Below are 18,330 nucleotides of genomic sequence, written 5' to 3'. Positions count from 1 at the left end.
TCTCTCCTTTCTTTTGTCTCATCCTGTATTATGATCCTGAATTATGATATTGTCTACCGGAGTGGCAAATGAATCTCTTTACTAGAACATTGGTAACAGGTCAAGACTGAATGTTGCGCCCGGAATGTTGTACCACAATTGCACACTACTGTATCGCCACTATACTCATTAGAAATAAAGTGTACAGAGCTGAGAAAGTAGTATAGATACTGTTAGCACTGTAGTAAAATGGGTACTGTAGTATTTTGATTGTAGAAAAGATGACTCCCACACACTCCCATATGTTGTTTTGATCACCATCACCTCCCTGCTAGCAGGGGTGGGAAAAAGTACCCAATTTCCATACTTGAGTAAAGATATCTTAGTAGAAAATGACTAAAGTGAACGTCGCCCAGTAAAATACTACTTGAGTAACATTTTTGGGTTTTAAATATACTAAAGTATTGAAAGTATATATTATTTCAAATTGCTCATTTTAAGAAAACCAGATGGCACAATTTTTGTTATCTTTTATATTTATGGATAACTAGAGGCACGCTCCAACACTGACATAATTGACAAACAAACCATGTGTGCTTCATGAGTCCGCAAGATCAGAAGCAGTAGGGATGGTCAGGGATGTTCTCTTGATAAGTGTGAATTGGACCATTTTCCAGTCCTGCTAAGCATTCAAAATCTAATGAGTGTTTTTGGGTGTCAGGGAAAATGTATGGAGTAAAAAGTACCTTATTTTCTTTAGGAATGTGAAGTAAAAAGCTGTCTAAAATATAAATGGAGAAGTACAGATAACACAAAAAATGACTTTGGTACTTTACACAACTGCCTGCTAGGTATGTGATTTCATGGTCGTTTTTACAATTCTTAGTTATAACATACTTTATTGCACACTCTAGTACTATGGCACTATAGACATGTTTGCTCTGACATACAGAATGAAGATACCAGTAACTACAGACAAGGTCATTTGATCATTTTAATCCTTCAACCACCAGCAGCACTGTTAGGTTCACAATATCATTGGAAGAATTTGAATGGACTTTTACGCACATACAGTGGGGCAAACAAGTATGTAGTCAGCCACTAATTGTGCAAGTTCTCCCACTTAAAAATATGAGAGAGGCCTGTAATTCTCATCATAGGTACACTTCAACTATGACAGACAAAATGAGAAACAAAAATCCAGAAAATCACATTGTAGGATTTGTAATGAATTTATTTGCAAAATATGGTGGAAAATATGTGGTGGGAAAATGGCCTCAATCATCTTTTTAAGTGGGAGAACTTGCACAATTTTTTGGGCTGACTAAATACTTTTTTGCCCCACTGTATATCACGCTTCCTGAGTATTATACCTTTATAATAGATTCACTAGAACTCACACTCATGTTTAAGATGTAACAGGTTTATCTTGAAAATGAATGGAATTCATTTTTGTAGAGATAAAGAATAGCTTGATTAGTTAATTTAGTTGGGTTGACCCTTGCCTTGACTAGAACCTCATTCGGTGTGTGACTAGGTATGGCGTGAGAACACCTCGCCATATCCTTTATCACAGATACCACCGTGGAGCTGCTACTGCTGCAACACAAACATAATATATATACATAATCATATATATATAAATGACTGATTAAATATTTTGTTAATCAAATTATTTTAAAATATATTACATTACACAGAATGCATTTTAAACTTCATGCAATGTATTACTTTTGTATGACTCAATAAAAAATATATATTGATAGGAGTGGGAAAAAAAGGTAATTGTGTTTTGATAAGCACGCCAAAGCACACCAAAGACAGCATTAACGATAGAATACATATCTAGTTTTTCAAGCGACAGTCTTTTAATCCTTTTGAGTCATCACAAAAATCGGCCTTCTCACGAAAACATTTGTAGCATCTGACCTATTAGGATCTATTATGACCCCTCTATGGAAAAGGGAGACTCTCGCGAACATAATGTTTTCTTTATTTTGCTCTACGACGGTAACCCATACAAATTAATAGAAGTATGGAGGTAGTTTTGTGCCAACAAAAATGAGGGGTTAAATACGTGTAAAAAAGACACAAATGTTTCCCGAGCTTTCTTATATCTCTTAAATATAGGACAGACACTTCAGAACCTTATTCCTTCTGATTTAATTTTTAACATTTATTAATGTGTTATTCAATGTGTTTCTATGGGCTGTAGTGGTAAAGGGCAAATTCTATATTTTTTTCAAAGAATTGTTTAAAAAAATTAATACCTAAAGCGGGCCTAAAATTCAAAGAGCTAAATGATCCATGGTATGACCATCTTAAAACAATTCCCCCCAACGGCTTAGACGTTTAGTTAAGGGAGTATGCGAGGCACAGATGTTCGCTTCACCTAGCCAAGTTCTGCTACGAGCAAACCAAACGTGGTATGCAGGCGCCTTTAGACACTGCCCGTGTCCAAAGTCTGGCTTACCTACTACTTACTTAAACTGCATAAGGTGTAGTTATTGTACTGAATACTATTTAGAACGTACTGTTTAGTAAAAAACAAATGCAGTTAACAACAAATATCAGCATACTAGGCTCATCCTACTGCAACGCGTCATCCAATGCGCAATTACGTTGATTCTCGCCATTCCTTCATTTTGGTACAGTTGGCCCCCTCAGCTGATTAACAGCTGTTGTCAAACACACCTGGGTTTCAAAAGGCAATTATCTTCCTCTATAGTATGCAGCGAATTCTACTAAATGAAAAGCTGAAATGAGTATGACTTCCTGGAATTTAATTCATACATTTTTGATATTTCACATGCTATAAAATGTCATTTTTTTGCATACCCCAAATGCCTACTATTTAAATTGCAGGTACGGGTATACAGCCATGGCCACATTGTTGGTGTTACCTTTATTTCGGCAGTTACCTGTATATACAGTGCATTCGGAAAGTACTCAGACACCTTCAATTTTTCTACATTTTGTTACGTTTACAGCCTTATTCTAAAATGGAATAAAAAAAATGTCCTCAACAATCTATACACTATACCCCATAATGACAAAGTGAAAACAGGTTTTTAGACATTTTTGCAAATTTATTTTAAAAAATAATACTGAAATACCTCATTTACATATGTATTCAGACCCTTTGTATGAAACTCAAAATTAAGCTCAGGTGCATCCTGTTTCCATGGTGTCACGTTCTGACCATAGTTCTTTTGTGTTGGTCAGGACGTGAGCTGAGTGGGCATTCTATGTTGTGTGTCTAGTTTTCCCATTTCTATGTTTGGCCTGATATGGTTCTCAATCAGAGGCAGGTGTTAGTCATTGTCTCTGATTGGGAACCATATTTAGGTAGCCTGTTTTGTGTTAGGTTTTGTGGGTGGTTGTCCCCTGTCTTTGTGTCTATGCACCAGATAGGACTGTTTCGTTTTTTCACATTTGTTGTTTTGTATTTTGTAGTGTTCACGTTTATTGTCTTTATTAAACATGTTGAACACTAACCACGCTGCGCTTTGGTCCGATCCTTCGTCCACAGAAGAAATCCGTTACACATGGATCATCCTTGAGATGTTTCGACTACTTGATTGGAGTCCACCTGTGGTAAATTCAATTGATTGGACATGATTTGGAAAGGCACACACCTGCCTATATAAGGTCCCACAGTTGACAATACATGTCAGAGCAAAAACCAAGCCATGAGGTCGAAGGAATTGTCCATAGAGCTTCAAGACAGGATTGTGTTGAGGCACAGATCTGGGTAAGAGTATCAAAAAATATCTGCAGCATAGAAGGTCCCCAAGAACACAGTGGCCTCCATCATTCTTAAATGGAAGAAGCTTGGAACCACGAAGACTCGTCCTAGAGCTGGCTGCCTGGCCAAACTGAGCAATCGGGGGAGAAGGGCCTTTGGTCAGGGAGGTGACCAAGTACCCGATGGTCACTCTGACAGAGCGTCAGAATTCCTCTGTGGGGATGGGAGAACCTTCCAGAATGACAACCATCTGTGCAGCACTCCACCAATCAGGCCTTTTTGGTAGAGTGGCCAGACGGTAGCCATTCCTCAGTTAAAGGCACATGACAACCCACTTGGAATTTGCCAAAAGGCACCTAAAAGGCTGTCAGACTATGAGAAACAAGAATCTCTGTTCGGATGAAACCAAGATTGAACTCTTTGTCCTGAATGACAAGTGTCACGTTTGGAGGAAACCTGACACCATCCCTATGGCGAAGCATGATTGTGGCAGTGACAGGCTGTGGGGATGTTTTGCAGCGGCTGGGACTGGGAGACTAGTCAGGATCGAGGGAAAGATGAACGGAGCAAAGTACAGAGAGATCCTTGATGAAAAACCTGCTCAGGACCTCAGACTGGGGTGAAGGTTCACCTTCCAACAACACAATGACCCTAAGCGCTCTGCCAAGACAATGCAGGAGTTGCTTCGGGAAAAGTCTCTGACTGTCTTTGAGTGGCCCAGCCAGAGCCCGGACTTGAACCGAAACGAACGATATCAGCTGATAACAAATCAAATCAAATCAAATGTATTTATATAGCCCTTCGTACATCAGCTGATATCTCAAAGTGCTGTACAGAAACCCAGCCTAAAACCCCAAACAGCAAGCAATGCAGGTGTAGAAGCATGGTGGCTAGGAAAAACTCCCTAGAAAGGCCAAAACCTTGGAAGAAACCTAGAGAGGAACCAGGCTATGTGGGGTGGCCAGTCCTCTTCTGGCTGTGCCGGGTGGAGATTATAACAGAACATGGCCAAGATGTTCAAATGTTCATAAATGACCAGCATGGTCAAATAATAATAATCACAGGCAGAACAGTTGAAACTGGAGCAGCAGCACAGCCAGGTGGACTGGGGACAGCAAGGAGCCATCATGTCAGGTAGTCCTGAGGCATGGTCCAAGGGCTCAGGTCCTCCGAGAGAGAGAAAGAAAGAGAGAAAGAGAAAATTAGAGAGAGCATACTCATATTCACACAGGACACCGGATAGGACAGGAGAAGTACTCCACATATATCAAACTGACCCTAGCCCCCCGACACATAAACTACTGCAGCATAAATACTGGAGGCTGAGACAGGAGGGGTCAGGAGACACTGTGGCCCCATCCGATGACAACCCCGGACAGGGCCAAACAGGAAGCATATAACCCCACTCACTTTGCCAAAGCACAGCCCCCACACCACTAGAGGGATATCCTCAACCACCAACTTACCATCCTTAGACAAGGCCGAATATAGCCCACAGAGATCTCCGCCATGGCACAAACAAGGGGGGGCGCCAACCCAGACAGGAAGATCACATCAGAATACATCAGAATACTTCTGTAATACATTTTTAAAAATAAATTTGAAAACATTTCTGAACTTGTTATTGCTTTATCAGTATGGGGTATTGTATGTAGATTGATGAGAAAGAAAAAAATATTTAATCCATTTTCGAATAAGGCACTGTATATGACAAGATCTTGTACTTGAGAAACTGGGAGTGGAGTTGATCTAGTGTCTGAACGTTCCTACTGTGGAGCCTGAGCCAGCAGAGGGAGTGCTACTCCCCCTTACTGCATACAACTCATCAAATCGAATTGAGCTTTATTAGCATGTACATAGCACTTCAATAGATTTGAACATGTACGATAAAAGTCAACAAAATCATATGAGACCTACTGCGTGTCATATTTTTCAGGGTCCTCTTCATCTTTTCAGAAGCCATGGTTGTTATTATTATCAATAACCATAGATATAATATACCATCCAAAACATAACATCATGCACATCATCATATGCATATGATTTTATTAAAAGTGTTCAATGCCATGATAATAGGAGGTTTATTGAGATTTGTCCATAGTTTATATGTTATTAATACCTGCATGTGTTAACATGAATGTCCTGATGACATATGATCACATGGGCGACATATGGTTTGAAAACCTCCTTCTCACTGAAGTCATCATGGGACCGTCCTGTGTTGTTGATGCACAGAAGAATAGTTCCTTGTAGATGGATGGCAGCCAGGAAATGAAAAGGTCATCGTCATGACTATACAAGCAATAAGGCCCAAGGGGGCATGGTGGTATTTTGTGAACATTCTTAAGTGGTGTTGCTTGGCATGACCTACGCCTCAGTCTGAACAACAACTTTAATTACCAACACCCATATTCAAGATACATCAATCAGATGTAATATGAATCCTTTCAACAGATTATCTGCTCTTTTGAAATATTCCTCATCATCATCAACTCTGGGTTTGTTGGGCCTGAAGGCATTTTCAGCTGTCTAGTCAAATCTTTGTAACATGGCCCGTCTCTGCCACGACAGACCCAAAAGTTAAATCAGCAACAACTCAGTGCACATAACCCTAACCCAACAACACAGTGTACATTGAACACAATACTGCTATACCACACAAAAAAGGTTGAGCTGATGTACCTTTGCTTGGAGGTCAACAATGTTAGTATAGAAAGCAGTGGGAGCCTTACCCTCCAGAAACAGGTAGATCTTCATCTCGAAATCAGTGTTGGCTTTCTCCAGGGTGGCCACCTTGCCCAGGTAGGTGGCTAAACGTTTTTTTCTGGTTCTGCATGGCGAACTTCCCGCTGACACTGTTGTCCGCTGCTTCAGACATGGCCATGCCTCCTCCACCAAAGCCTCCTCCTTCACCGAAGCCAAATTCACCACCACCACCAGCAGAGAAGGACCTGGACGCACCCCAGAGCCACCTGCACCTCCATACTCACTGCCAGCCCTCATGCCACTGATGCAGCTGCCATCTTCCGTGCTGCCAAATCCAGACATGGAGAGGAGCTGATAGATGCTCTCCTCATGGATCCACCAGAGGACAAGAAGCTGCTGCTGGAGGTCATGGTGATGGTGGCTGCAGCTGTCTTACTGTCTGTAAAGAGGAGTGAGTATATTCGAGGGTGGTACCATTGTTCCTTTTATACAGCGTCTTACACATAGGGAGGGATGAGACAGATCTGAGGAAACAGGGGAACACTAAATTCAAAAAAGTTGCCTTTGGCCTTTTGACACTAGCATCAAGGCATTCCTATATTAGTGCTTGCTTTGCACATTTGCCCATGAGTTCATAAAACTTTAAATGTGCTTTGGCAATGTGGAATGTGACTGTTTGTACAAGCTGTGCCAATTATTGCAATATGAATACTTAATCTTTGCTACAGACAAGATGAAACCAAGACATCTGTAAAAAACATGCTCTGGACTTTGACATATTGTATGTCTTAAATCACCTCTTAAATCACATTCTTGAACGTCTACAAATTCACAACCATTACGTAATCTTGGCTGACACAGCTATTTCATACTGTAACGTAGTAATAGTTAGTTCATTTACATGAACTAAAATGTAAACGTGAACAAAGTTCCCACCTTATATGGGCATTTCCTGAAAAATATACAAGTCATTGCTGAAACTTACAAGTCATTGTTTCAGTTTGGGCATTTACAGTATACCAAATATGAAACATCAAAGTCATTGCTGGAACTTACAAGTCAGTTTGGTTAAAGATACTTTTTAAAATCCTAAAACCTGTTTGCTTTTTCATGAGGTGAAGTTAGAATGCGAGAACAGTGTGTGTGTGCATGTACAGTTGGAGTGCGAGAACAGTGTGTGTGTGCATGTACAGTTGGAGTGAGAGAACAGTGTGTGTGTGCATGTACAGTTGGAGTGCGAGGACAGTGTGTGTGTGCATGTACAGTTGGAGTGAGAGAACAGTGTGTGTGTGCATGTACAGTTGGAGTGCGAGGACAGTGTGTGTGTGCATGTACAGTTGGAGTGAGAGAACAGTGTGTGTGTGCATGTACAGTTGGAGTGCGAGAACAGTGTGTGTGTGCATGTACAGTTGGAGTGCGAGAACAGTGTGTGTGTGCATGTACAGTTGGAGTGTGAGAACAGTGTGTGTGTGCATGTACAGTTGGAGTGCGAGAACAGTGTGTGTGTGCATGTACAGTTGGAGTGTGAGAACAGCGTGTGTGTGCATGTACAGTTGGAGTGTGAGAACAGCATGTGTGTGCATGTACAGTTGTAGTGTGAGAACAGTGTGTGTGTGCATGTACAGTTGGAGTGCGAGAACAGCGTGTGTGTGCATGTACAGTTGGAGTGTGAGAACAGTGTGTGTGTGCATGTACAGTTGGAGTGCGAGAACAGTGTGTGTGTGCATGTACAGTTGGAGTGTGAGAACAGTGTGTGTGTGCATGTACAGTTGGAGTGCGAGGACAGTGTGTGTGTGCATGTACAGTTGGAGTGCGAGGACAGTGTGTGTGTGCATGTACAGTTGGAGTGCGAGAACAGTGTGTGTGTGCATGTACAGTTGGAGTGCGAGAACAGTGTGTGTGTGCATGTACAGTTGGAGTGTGAGAACAGTGTGTGCATGTACAGTTGGAGTGCGAGAACAGTGTGTGTGTGCATGTACAGTTGGAGTGTGAGAACAGCGTGTGTGTGCATGTACAGTTGGAGTGTGAGAACAGCATGTGTGTGCATGTACAGTTGTAGTGTGAGAACAGTGTGTGTGTGCATGTACAGTTGGAGTGCGAGAACAGCGTGTGTGTGCATGTACAGTTGGAGTGTGAGAACAGTGTGTGTGTGTATGTACAGTTGGAGTGCGAGAACAGTGTGTGTGTGCATGTACAGTTGGAGTGTGAGAACAGTGTGTGTGTGCATGTACAGTTGGAGTGCGAGGACAGTGTGTGTGTGCATGTACAGTTGGAGTGCGAGGACAGTGTGTGTGTGCATGTACAGTTGGAGTGCGAGAACAGTGTGTGTGCATGTACAGTTGGAGTGCGAGGACAGTGTGTGTGTGCATGTACAGTTGGAGTGCGAGGACAGTGTGTGTGTGCATGTACAGTTGGAGTGCGAGGACAGTGTGTGTGTGCATGTACAGTTGGAGTGCGAGAACAGTGTGTGTGTGCATGTACAGTTGGAGTGTGAGAACAGTGTGTGTGTGCATGTACAGTTGGAGTGTGAGAACAGTGTGTGTGTGCATGTACAGTTGGAGTGTGAGAACAGTGTGTGTGTGCATGTACAGTTGGAGTGTGAGAACAGTGTGTGTGTGCATGTACAGTTGGAGTGCGAGAACAGTGTGTGTGTGCATGTACAGTGCCTTCAGAAAATATTCACATCGCTTTACTTTTCTCACATTTTGTCGTGTTAAAATCATTTTGTCAAGAATCAACATAAAGTACTCTGTAATGTCAAAGAGGAAGAAAATTTGTAAAAAATAAAAAATAAAATAAAAATGATGAAAAATAGAACACCAAGATATCTTAATCCTTTACATGAAAGATATATTGTTGATATGTACTGCTATGATAGTGTTATGAGAATGCAGTCTCACAATGCAGAAAGAAACACCTGGTACATGACCTTATCTTACTTGTACACATCAAAATATAATGTAACTCCCTTCAGGGCACTTCACTAACGTCACTGTCACACAAATCTGTTATTTGCTGCATGTATTAGTTTTTCATTTAGGCAAATCTTTCTTTGCCATAGTTTCCTTGCTATGTATAGGCCTAGATTTGACATACTATGAAACCCTCTATTATTAACTGATGTTAGATCAAAACGTATCCAAAATAAAATCTAGTTCTGGACTAAAAAGGATGGTCAATGCAAAACCCGCATTGAACATCAGTTTTTTTGTCCAGGACTAGACTTCTATGTTTGGAAAAAATGGGTCAGTTCAATGTGTTGAGAGGTGAGTATAACGAGTGGATTATTTATAAGGTTGGTCATGGGAGTGGCCATACAAGTGTAACAGAAGTCATCTTGGGCCAGTGAGTGTTAAAGCTACAGTATGTGATTTGAAAAACAACTAAATGGGGTCCCAGTCACTTGTTTTGGTAAACAGCTGAGGGAAGGGGCTAGGGAAATGCAACCCCTCTCAGATTCATAGACAGTGTTCTAGATGCAATGACTAACTTCCACATGATAGATTTAACCACATGATAGATTTGATTACAGTGTTTTTTTGTAAACAATGGAGTAATGTGATAAAGACAGACAATTGTGGTACAGTCATGAGTAATTTATTAGTTATATTCTTCAAAGAATCAATGGGTATATCAAGAATTAAGATTACAAATGAACAGATTCCCAAATCCCAGACTGTAGCTTTAAAGAGAAGACTTTGATAGGAATTCTCGCTGTAGATAGATACAGTTGAAGTCGGAAGTCTACATAAACCTTAGCCAAATACATTTCAACTCAGTTTTTTTTTTTACAATTCCTGATGTTTAATCCTAATAAAAGTTCCCTGTTTTAGGTCAGTTAGGATCACCACTTCATTTTAAGAATGTGAAATGTCAGAATAATAGTAGAGAGAATTATTCATTTCAGATTTGATTTCTTTCATCACATTCCCAGTGGGTCAGAAGTTTACATACACTCAATTAGTATTTGGTAGCATTGCCTTTAAATTGTTTAACTTCGGTCAAATGTTCTGGGTAGCCTTCCACAAGCTTCCCACAATAAGTTGGGTGAATTCTGGCCCATTCCTCCTGACAAAGCTGGTGTAACTGAGTCTGGTTGGTAGACTTCCTTGCTCGCACACACTTTTCAGTTCTGCATACACATTTTATATGTGATTGAGGTCAGGGCTTTGTGATGGCCACTCCAATACCTTGACTTTGTTGTCCTTAAGCCATTTTGACACAACTTAGCAAGCATGCTTAGGGTCATTGTCCATTTGGAAGACCCATTTGTGACCAAGCTTTGTCTTGACATATTGCTTCAATATATCCACATAATTTTCCTGCCTCATGATGTCTTCTATTTTGTGAAGTGCACCAGTCCCTCCTGCAGCAAAGCACCCCCACAACATGATGCTGCCACCCCCATGCTTCACAGTTGAGATGGTGTTCTTCGGCTTGCAAGCGTCCCCCTTTTTCCTCCAAAAATAACAATGGTCATTATGGCCAAACAGTTCTATTTTTGTTACATAATTTCTCCAAAAAGTACGCTCTTTGTCCCCATGTGCAGTTGCAAACCGTAGTCTGGCTTTTTTATGGCAGTTTTGGAGCAGTGACTTCTTCCTTGCGGAGCAGCCTTTCAGGTTATGTTGATATAGGACTTGTTTTACTGTGGATATAGATACTTTTGTACCTGTTTCCTCTAGCATCTTCACAATGTCCTTTGCTGTTGTTCTGGGATGGATTGCACTTTTCCCACCAAAGTATGTTCATCTCTAGGAGACATAACGCCTCTTCTTCCTAAGCGGTATGACGGCTGCATGGTCCCATGGTGTTTATACTTGTGTACTATTGTTTGTACAGATGAATGTGGTACCTTCAGCCATTTGGAAATTGCTCCCAAGGATGAACAAGGTCTGCAATTTTTGTTCTGAGGTCTTGGCTGATTTCTTTTGATTTTCCCATGATGTCAAGCAAAGATGCACTGAGTTTGAAGGTAGGCCTTTAAATACATCCATAGGCAAACCTCCAATTGACTCAAATCATGTCAATTAGCCTATCAGAAGCTTCTAAAGCCATGACATAATTTTTGGGAATTTTCCAAGCTGTGTAAAGGCACAGTCAACTTAGTGTATGTAAACTTCTGACCTACTGGAGTTGTGATACAGTGAATTATAAGTGAAATAATCTGTCAACAATTGTTGGAAAAATTACTTGTGTCATGCACAAAGTAGATGTCCTACCCGACTTGCCAAAACTATAGTTTGTTTACAAGAAATTTGTGGAGTGGTTCAAAAGCGAGTTTTAATGACTCCAACCTAAGATGTATGTAACCTTCTGACTTCAACTTTAAGTAAAATAAGTAGTTGATTGATCTAAGCTGACATGGAATTGTTAACATGGATCATTTAGCTATTTGATTTGTAATTTTATGACCCTTTTATCTATCAAGAAATAATATATGTATATTTTTTGATAAAATCTTGAATTTGGCCTTTCCTGCTACAGTATAGCCCATAGGAAAATAGATAGTCAAAAAATGTATTATATGAAATAAGGTTTTGAAGTGTCTGACCTATACCTAGGAGATATAAGAAAGCTCAGGAAATAAATATATATATATTTTTTACACATATTTAACACTTTATGTTTGTTGGCACAAAACTACCTCCATACTTCCATTAATTTGTATGGGTTACCTTTAGTCGAGACCCGGGACACTTGTGGGGGTCGTAGAGCAAAACGTAGATCACCATTGTTTTTGTGAGAATCTCCCCGTTCTACATTAGTGTCATAACTGAATGGGGAAGGATAGGGGGATCCATCAAGAAGATGCTCATAGGACTACTCAGGTACACTTGAAAAAAACAAGTCAGGAGTAAACATTGGCCTGTGATATAGGAAAGATACAATACGCTCTGGTCTATTTCAATCCAACCACATGTTAACTGAAGGGTATTGAAGTTGAGAATAGGAAAGTGGGGCTTTAGAGTCACCTCTGGTCAACAGGGGCCGACAAGACAGAGGGGCAGAGTTGAGTTGTGTGTGTGATGAAGTCTCACCCTAGTGTGCGGCTCTCAGAGTACTCCATCCTGCGGGCAGTGATGGAGGCAGCCAGGTTAATAAAGCTGCGGGAGGGTGTGGTCCGGAGGAGGGGGGAGGACAGGGGCAGGGTGGCACACCGTGCTGACAGGACCCCACAGCTGCCCAGGGAGGAGGAGGAAGAGAGGTTTAGCCTGCTGTGGTGAATATTTTTGGTTTGATAGTTTTCAATCTTTTCAAACACCAGCAGAAAATAACTGTGTTTTACAGTATCATAACAAAAACGATCTACATTATTTTGTCCCAGTTTGGTGAAAATCCTCTGATAGTGTGTTTAAATGCCAGACTTAAAACAATGAGATCAGACCAAACCCTTTCAAAAGCTCAATACCTTCCACTATGTAGTAGGCCTATCTAAAATGGCTACTAAACTCAAAGACAAAGCTAAGACACCAGAGGGTTATGATCAGAGCACGTTGACTGCACGTGTATGAGCCTAGAAGACCTGCTAGAGGGACCTCCTTCCTCTCTCAGTCCCGTGAATCAACTGACTTAACATTCCAATGCAACATCTTGCCATACAAAATATATAGCAGAGTTGATAGCCTTCCCTACATAATCAGCTAGACCAGTGGTCCCAAACCTTTTCACTCATGCCCCCCTTTTATCACGGGGGAACATCTCATGCACCTCCATGCCCCACGCCTGCCCCAATTGAATTAACTGCTACTATTGTTACAAAACAATATGATAACAAAATTATACAAATGAACTCCTTAAAATTAGCCTTTTAATCAACATGAAAGAGAACAAACAAATACCATTACTCATTCCATATTGAAATCAAGAAGAAAAAGAAGAATAAACCTTCTTTCTCCAGTGCAATGACACATTCCTATAGCTAGGGTGGCCAATTTCTATTTTGGATTTTCTCAATTTGAAATAAAAATTAAATCGTTTCTGGAAGTATTTTAAGGGTGACTATTAGGTTGCATAAACATGATTAGTGCCCCCCCACACACACAATTTAGGCCTACAAATATATTTTCTGATCATAATACAGAGGAGGATAGATTGTTACTGCTAGTCAGAGTCTGGGAGACAGGCAGGCTGCGTCTGACTGGGGGGAGAAACAGGCTTGCTTGTAGTATTCCATTATATCTATACTATACCGTTTGGATGCTGCAGACGTTTTTGTGAGAAGACCAATTTTCGGGATGTCTCCTGGTCTGACACACATCGCTGTAGATCCGCCACTTTCCACTGCAGATGCGGAAGGGTGACGGAAGGGCGGATGCGGTGGGTTGAAACGCAGCCCATGCAGCCCAAGCAACAGATATCTGCAGCTTAAACTGATGGGGTTTGATGGTGATTTTTTTATTTATTATGTTACTTAGATTGAAACACCGGTGCGTCAATAGGGGGTTAGGTCCTGCCCATTCATACTTGATTTTCTATATTCCTGTTCTCTTGGGTGGTTTCACCCTGGAGTAACTTGTTCTTCTGATAATCCTGACACAAAGTGGAGATTAGGAATGGTTGTCAAACTTTTTACTTTTACCTGAATTGAATCATATTACATTTCACAATAAATGAGTGCTGGAAATAACATATTTCATGCAAATATGTTTCATGTAAATAGGTTAGATCATCGTGCTGGGACATGTACAGTGGGGCAAAAATGTATTTAGAGAACTTGCACAATTGGTGGCTGACTAAATACTTTTTTGCCCCACTGTATATGTAGGTTTGTTTAACATCTACTTGCATCCCTAAACCCAACACTAGGTGACACCCGTACTTAGTAATCAGGCTAACACCAAGTTCCACCTTACCACTCACAACTGAAACTATTTCATGAAGTTGAATTAAATAGGCACAAATGAAATCATTCATGACACCAAAGCAGACATTTGTGAAAAAACAATAGTATAATTTTAGCCTGTTATGAAGACAAAGTAATTGAACAAACAAAGGATTTCAGATGTATTATTTTGTTTATTGCTGTTGCCTTCCAGAAATGCACTGGATGTTTAGTGAGTCAGATAATCAGTTGTTGTATTTCCCTCAGTACACTCATGTACTGCATCAGCGGCGTCCATAGGAAGATGCTGAGGATTGGGTGGAGGAGACCACTTTCCCATCCACCACCTCTTCTACCACTGTGATGACCTTCCTGGTGCTGGTAGAGGAGGAGGAGACACTGTGGACCAAACAGAAAACACCAATGAGCACATAATCGACTGTACACAATAACACAATATGGCAAGGTCTTACCTTGGTGGTAGTGGTGGTAGTGTACAAACTGGTGGGGCCACTGTTTTGCTTCTAAGAAAGTAAGTGCGTCTAGCCTAGAACTTGCTCAAAGTTTAGAATCAAAACACCCTTGATAGCCTAAGAATAACATTTGATGGACTAATAGAATAGGCTTGTTTGGCTCACCTTCTGGCCTCTCCGTCCAGCAGTCTCCTGTACTCAGCGATTTCCATCTCCAGCCTGGTCTTGATGTCCAGCAACATCTTGTATTCCTGGCCCTGGCGTTGCAAGTCAGCCCTGAGATTTACCAACTGTTCCTCCAAGCTAGTCACCTGCATCTGATAACCCGACAGCTGCATGGAGAAACGGTTCTTTGTCTCTGCGAGGTATTTTCCATGGATGATTTCTATTGGAGAGAAATGAAGAGTTAAACATAACATCAGGAAGTAGTTGTGCAAATTTATTGATGGGTGGCAGACATTGAAACATTCTTGAACAGTCTTACCATGCTTATTTGTGATTGCAGTTCGATTTCAAGACTCTGCAGTGTGCGTTTGACTTCTGAGATTTCAGATCTGGACGTTTGGATAACTTCTGTGCTGATTGCGACCTCCTTGTTCAGCGCCTCGGTCTGTGGAAAACACCATCCAAAATAATGTTTTTACATGAACAATTCAATTGATGGGACATTTTGGACATCATGGACCTAAATTATGCAATCATTTTTATAACGAGAAACAGTATTACCTTGGCGTGGAACCAGCCCTCCAGTTCTCTGTTGTTCTTGGCAGCGACAGCCTCGTAGTGTTCACGAATCTCAGCCATGACTTTGCTGAGGTCTTCCTGTGGTGCAGCGTCAACCTCCACATGGACCTGGCCGCTCATCTGGGCACGCATGGACAACAGCTCCTGCAGAAGGACAATGAAACAGATTTAGGTCTGTAGGTCATCATCATGGTTCAGAAAGTGGTTCTAGATTTGTTCAAATGTTTCTGGATTTAAATACGTAGATTATGATGTATTACTTGCTCACAAAAATGTTGTACAGTAATGCCTGGATGGATCTGTTATTTTAAGACCCGACAGACACTATAGATAGGCTAGTATGGGAATCAGAACCCGACCTCCTCGTGGTTTCTCTTGAGGTAGACCAACTCCTCTCTCAGCCCCTCAATCTGCATGCTCAGGTCCTTCTTGGACATATTCAGCTCTTCCAGAACACTCCTCAGCCCAGCGATGTCTGCTTCCACTGACTGACGCATGGACAGCTCGGTCTCATACCTACATAATAAAACATACAATGATTTACAGTGTACCAGTGTGTCTCAACTTGCTCTGTAATCATTGAACCTGAGCTATTTCACGGTGTGAGCTTTTTTACATGACAGATGGCATCAATATTTTTATTTGTATACTAGACCGGAATCAGTCGGTCACTTTTCTGGTATTGAGTCAATACTGGTATTCTGGTATTGAGACAATATTTGTCTGAGTGAGTGGACAAAATATTTGCCAATTTGGTGAGTGAACTCACTTCATTCTGAAGTCTTCAGTGGCAAGCCTGGCATTGTCAATGCTTAGATGGACAGCACCATTCACACGGATGGCTTCCTGCATCTGAAAATGAAATGGATACTTTTGTTTCTAAATAAAATACATAGTGCAAGTTTTTCAATATGTGGCATGAAATAAAAGTGTAACAGTACTGGCATACAAAAGCTTACCTTGGATTGGAGGTCTCTGATGATGACATGGGATGAACCATAGTCGCGAGCACTGGGGGAGGCCTTGGCCTCGAGGAACTGGCGGATCTTCAGCTCCAGCTCAGCGTTGGCCTTCTCCAAGGTGTGAACTTTCGCCAGGTAGGTGGCCAGACGGTCGTTCAGGTTCTGCATGCAGAACTTCTCGTTGCCGATGACATGGCTGTCACTTCCTCCACCAGACATACTGAAGCTGGAGCCTCCACCGAAGCCAGCACCACCACCGAAACTGCCACCAACAGCAGAGAAGGACCTGGAGGCTCTAGCACTGGAGATGCGCACCCCAGAGCCACCTGCACCCCCATACACGCTGCCGGCCCTAATGCCACTGATGCGGCTGCCTCCACCAGACATGGACATGCCACCACCACCAGACATGGACATACGCGAGGAACCCATAGATGAGCCCTTCATGGATCTGCTTGAGGAGGATCTGAAGCTGCTGCTGGAGAAGGACATGTTGATGGAGTCTGCTGATGTCTTACTGCTCTGGCTGGAGAGAAGTGAGTGCAGAGCAGTTGGTCTAAGCTCCTTTAATACTATTAGAGGAGAGGAGGACACAGACGACACTTGAACTGAATACAGTAATTACATACTTTAAAAGGGCACGCCAGGCATGCCAAAGTTGTTAGGATTCAAACCTGTTGAGCCTACAAAAGCAATTGTTGATTTTAGGCAGTTCTTTCCATTGAATGTCACCAATGCAAAGTCATAGAATTATCATTTTTGACTGTTGAGAAACAGATGACATTTGAAAGTAATCCCTAACTGTAGAACTGGTAGTTAGGATGACTTGACAGCCTTGAGGCCTAACTTGATCTTTAGACTAATACTAGAGTGAGACAAGGATGACACAGTTACTGTATGTGAGAACTCCACCTACATTAACAATCAATCATGGATTATTTCCACATCATATCTATTGTACTGAACATGACACAATCAAAGTTTCTGTGAAGATTCTAGAGTAGAGTACAGAATTGGTTGACTTCTTTAACATTGTAACACTGTAAAGGAGTGTAAAGTAGACAGGATTTCAAAACCACTTATATATATATATATATATATTTTTTTTTAATGTAAAAACTGTTTTGTGATATTCAATTGGTAGTTACAGTCTTGTTCCATTGCTGCAACTCCCGTACGGGAGGAAAAGGTTGAGAACCACGCGTCCTCCGAAACACGGCCCTGCCAAGTCGTACTGCTTCTTCTTCCATGTCACACCTACTCCTGCTCCCTCTTTCCGGCGCTCAACGTCACCGGTCTACTAACCACTGGTCCTGGCAACCCAAATTGTGCACACCTGGCAACCATCATTGCAGACACCTGCTCCCCATCATTAAGCACACCTGGACTTCATCACCACCCTGATTTCTCTCCCTTCATATACAGTGCCTTGCGAAAGTATTCGGCCCCCTTGAACTTTGCGACCTTTTGCCACATTTCCGGCTTCAAACATAAAGACATAAAACTGTATTTTTTTGTGAAGAATCAACAACAAGTGGGACACAATCATGAAGTGGAACGACATTTATTGGATATTTCAAACTTTTTTAACAAATCAAAAACTGAAGAATTGGGCGTGCAAAATTATTCAGCCCCTTTACTTTCAGTGCAGCAAACTCTCTCCAGAAGTTCAGTGAGGATCTCTGAATGATCCAATGTTGACCTAAATGACTAATGATGATAAATACAATCCACCTGTGTGTAATCAAGTCTCCGTATAAATGCACCTGCACTGTGATAGTCTCAGAGGTCCGTTAAAAGCGCAGAGAGCATCATGGAGAACAAGGAACACACCAGGCAGGTCCGAGATACTGTTGTGAAGAAGTTTAAAGCCGGATTTGGATACAAAAAGAT

The 18,330-nt window shown here is 41.5% G+C and overlaps 1 pseudogene; it reads right to left on the bottom strand.

Annotated features, from left to right (window-relative positions):
* Positions 1-14,432: 14,432 nt before the first annotated feature.
* LOC135564650 (keratin, type I cytoskeletal 13-like) lies at positions 14,433-16,990 on the bottom strand (annotated as a pseudogene).
* Between the last annotated feature and the right edge of the window lie 1,340 nt (positions 16,991-18,330).

This window comes from Oncorhynchus nerka, linkage group LG26, assembly GCF_034236695.1.
Source record: "Oncorhynchus nerka isolate Pitt River linkage group LG26, Oner_Uvic_2.0, whole genome shotgun sequence".
Taxonomy (NCBI): domain Eukaryota; kingdom Metazoa; phylum Chordata; class Actinopteri; order Salmoniformes; family Salmonidae; genus Oncorhynchus; species Oncorhynchus nerka.
The sequence above is the reverse complement of the archived record's forward strand: the minus strand, read 5'-3'. Positions and strand labels throughout refer to the sequence as shown.